Source organism: Ambystoma mexicanum, chromosome 7q (genome assembly GCF_040938575.1).
Source record: "Ambystoma mexicanum isolate Mex_15411 chromosome 7q, UKY_AmexF1_1, whole genome shotgun sequence".
NCBI lineage: Eukaryota > Metazoa > Chordata > Amphibia > Caudata > Ambystomatidae > Ambystoma > Ambystoma mexicanum.
The window spans coordinates 357,242,328-357,246,773 of record NC_090941.1 but is presented as its reverse complement, the minus strand read 5'-3'; positions in this window follow the sequence as shown (position 1 = coordinate 357,246,773).

The window sequence follows — 4,446 nt, the reverse complement described above, 5'->3', positions numbered from 1 at the left end:
GCTTAGCAGTGAGGCTTGTGTTCTCTTGAGTGACTGTTGTTTCTCCCATAGCTTCTGCGTGAGATACTGTTATATATGGATGCTGCTCCGGGCATGCACGACACATCTAGCTTTCATCTACATCCTTCAGGAACTTTGCCAAAACTGTCTTGAAGTTCGGCACCACTGCCTCTGGGACTGAAGGCAAACTTCACAACATCATGTTTCCAGGCATCTTCTGTATAACTTGCAGGTTCCAGGACATTTATCTGGTATCCAGTCACTGTTAGGAAAGATTGTATGCAGTACCCTGTGGGAGACTGCACCAGCTTTGTCCTCTTGGCAATAGTTAACCCAACCTTTTGCATAAGCATGTAATACACAAGTTGGTAGAGTGACTGAGCAGCCATGCTTATCTCAAGAGGTGTCAATGTGAGCTGTAGGGTTATTACACAGTGATTCACAGTGATAAGTATCCGAATAAACACTTATTCTCAAGGTTTCTTGATTACAAAAATATTTATTAATTTAACAGTCAGTTGAATAAGCCTTCTTTAGAAGGGAGCAACTAATGTAACACAATACTATACTTGAAACATGCATCCTCGGTTTCAATAAATGAGTAGATACCCATTTGGGATGGCACACAGACACTTCCTACACCCTGAGGTGACTTAAATAACTAGGACACTGTGGACCTTGATATATCACTAGCACATTTAGAACAATACTGTGGTTAGTGTCAAAAGGAAAAGATGAGGGAATAGAACAATGGTTTACACATATTCTTCTGCAGGTAAGTACTTTTTGAACCCTCCAATGCAAAGTAAATTAACCGTTCCCAGCTACACAAGTTATCTAACGTTTGACTTTTGTTGAGGTATAGTTAAAGAACAAAGTCAGAGGTAAGAAGAGTCTTTCAGGGAGCCAGGGCAGCTAATGTCATTTGAACAACAACAACAATCTAGGTGAACTGAAGCAGTTCTTGCAGGTAGGTAAACATTCTTGCACAATGTTTTAGAAATCTTTGTAGAAAATGAAATCACTGTGGGCCACAAGCTGGGAGGCTTGTGTGGAGCAAAGCTGCAAGCAACTCTGCAAACGCAACCCAGACAAGTCTCAACTGAGAGCTAGCAAGGCTACATAACAAGAGGTAAGAAACCCTTAGTAACACAGTACCTTTGGTTTGAAGAAATTGGTTCCAGCTGGCTTCTGTTCTAGTTGTAGGTCTGCATATCCTGTTGTTCCTGAGTCTCAGTCATGGGGACAGGAGGGAAGACGTCTGGGCACTCCTGCACTACGAATTGAAGGTTGGCGGCAGCAATAGGCAAACTTCAGATTAGCAGCACTTTGTGGTTTCAGCTTCTTGTGGCTCTTGCAAATAGCACCACTGTGCTTCTCGGATACCTTTATGGACATCCCTCACATCTAGGGTCCATCGCTCTGTTGAGGTGGATCAGGCTTGGTCAGTCCTGCTTCATGGGAGTCCGGAGGATCTTCCTGGAGCAGGGGTCTGACTTAAAAAGGATGCACTCCATCCTGGTGTTACTCTCCCTGACAATCGATTCCTGCAGCTGCAAATGGAAGCACCGACAGCTCTGAGAGGATGTCCAGACGAGTTCACTTTGGGGTTGATTAGTCCCACCAACCCAAGGAGAGAAGTCGTCCGTTGCAGCACTTCTCTAGGCGAAGCAAATTCAGAGCTTCAGCAATGTAGCAAGGTTTCAATGGGCAAACCAATGGTCCAGGAGTTGCAACAAGCGTCTCTTCCAAGTTCTTCTTCGAATTCCTTCGTCCAATGGCCGACTCTACCTTCCAATCCAAAAGCCTTTCCTTTAATGCAGGTTTCTCACATTCATTTGCAGCCTAGCTGTCACTCACATAGCATGGTGGCTGTCCTCCAAGGACAGCGAAGGCCAATGACCTTTGGGTGTATTCCTGTAACCAAGGAGATTAAGCACAGGGAGTTTTCGGCATCTCCCTTACTTCCGGCCCTGCCAGACACGCTGGAGCCAGAGGCGTGCTTCAGCAGTGTAACCTGCCAAAGACAAAACTAACAAAAGGGGCCAAACCTAGTTTGGCGTGAAGAGTAAATCTCACAAAGGACTGTTCCAACAGGAAATGGCAAAAAAAAGAAGACTGGGCCATTTTGACAAAATGGGCACCCATTGGTGTTTTACTGCAGCTACAATTGCAGTTTGTGGTACATAAACATTTTTACATGAGAAACTAGACAAAGGGATACTAAGTAACCTCTCCAGCACCCTATTGTAAGTTAATGTGTGCTTTGTCTAGAAAGTTACAAAATGTAAGTAAAGTCAATTTTACTTCACTGCAAGAGAAGGTTTTTAAACCTTTGGGAAATCTGGAAGACTTCCCCGGGTCACTGCACTGAAGGTGTTCAAATCAATGAAAACATACAAGAGAGAGTGGAAAAAAGGTCTCACTCTCTCCAGGTTATAAATTAAAAAGTCCTAAAGTCCAGCAAAAGTGCTGGGGGTCTCTAAGGTAGAAGGGAATTAGCACATTTCTTAGAATTTTCCCTAACACTCGCCCCCCTCAGACTAAGGGACAGAAGGATTTAATCCACTCCTGGATGAATGTACTTACTGCAGTTGGTCATACCTTATGGATAGACCATCAGCATTTTGGTGATTACACCCTGACCTGTTTTCTAGGTGAAATCAAAGCCCTGAAGGCTGTTTGACCATCTTAATAATTTATGACCCCCCCTCCCCTTCATCTGCTTTAACCATGTCAAGGTTTGGTGGTCTGTTTGAATTACAAAAGTAGATCCATACAAGTATGGTCTAAACTTCTTCAGATACCACACAATTACAAAACATTCTCTTTGAATTGTTGCCCACCTTGTTTCATGGTCCTTCAGTTTCCTACTGATGTAGCAGATAGGGTGTTCCCTGCCTTCCTCGTCCAGCTGACTCAGACCTGCACCTATTCCTGTATTTGAAGCATAAGGTTGTACAATAAAGGATTGGTTGTAGTCAGGAGCTCTCGAGGCTGGAGCTTGACAAAGGATTTTCTTAAGTCCTTCAAATGCCTTAGTGCACTCCTCATTCCACCTGACCTTCCTTCTTGTGGAATTTGGGGGAGGAGATCACATTCAAGGGAGATGCTATGGTCCCATAGTTCTCATTGCAGTTCCTATAGTAACCTGTGAGACCGAAAAAGTCTCTCACTTGGGTTCGGGTAGTAGGGGTGGCCCAATCTTGTACAGTTTGTACATTGCAAGGCAATGGCCTTATTTCACCTCCTCCTACCTCATGTCCAAGGTAGACCACTTCACACTTACCAAATGGACACTTGCTTGCCTTTATGGTCAGATGGGCCTGCTCAATAGCCTGCAATACATATCCCTGGTGGTCAAGATGTTCTTCACAAGTGGGGATGAACACTGCAATGTCATCCAAGTATGCCATGCAGAAGTCTACAATCCCATTCAGAACATGATGTATCATCTTTTGGAATGTAGCAGGTGCATTATTTAGTCCAAAAGGCATAACCTTAAAGTGGTAGCAGCCTCCTGGGGTGGAAAATGCAGTTTTCTCCTTGGCATGGTCTGCCAGAGCTATTTGCCAATAGCCTGATGTTAGGTCAAATGTACTGAAAAACTTGGCTGAACCAAGTTTGTCCACCAGCTCATCTGTCCTAGGTAAAGGATGGGCATCAGTTGTGGTGACTGCATTAAGAGCTCTATAGGCCACACAGAATCTCAACTCCTTGCATCCTGCCTTTGGTACGAGTACAACTGGACTAGCCCATCGACTTGTAGATAGCTCTATTACCCCAAGATAAAGCATCTTCCTGACCTCTTCCTGTATGTGGGTTCTTACATGGTCTGACATTCTGTAAGCCCTGTTTATGACAGTGAGACAGTCACCAGCAAGGATATCATGCTGGCCCCAAGTGGTCAAGCCTGGTGTCAGTGAAAACAGGGAGGCAAACTGATTTAACCGAACTTTGCAATCCACCTGCTGTTTGGAAGACATATTAACTCCTTCTACTTTTCCATCTAAAGGCTGTCCCTTGAGAAGGTCAGGTAGAGGTTCACTCTCCTCCTCCTCTTGATCAGAGGCTAAGAGCAAAGCTCCCAGTTCTGGTCTGGATAAATATACCTTCAGGCGGTTATTGTGAAACTCTTTGAGGTTGCCCAAGTCCACTAAGTAATTGACCCCTCCAGGTTTGCCCACAACCTTGAAGGGTCCAATCCATTTGGCCTTCAAGTCCCTCTGCCTTGTAGGTACCATAACTAGAAGTAGCTGGTCTGGAGGAAACCAACCATGTTGGCCTTCTGGTCATGCCAATGTTTAACCAGAGCCTGACTGTAACGCTCACCTGATTCCCACGGAGGCGCAGGTCTGGCTTCGAGTGCTGATGCTTCTTCAATGGTGAAGCGCAGGACTCTGAAGATGGACAGGAAGGGCCCCTCTACTCTGGCTTCTCTGGCTC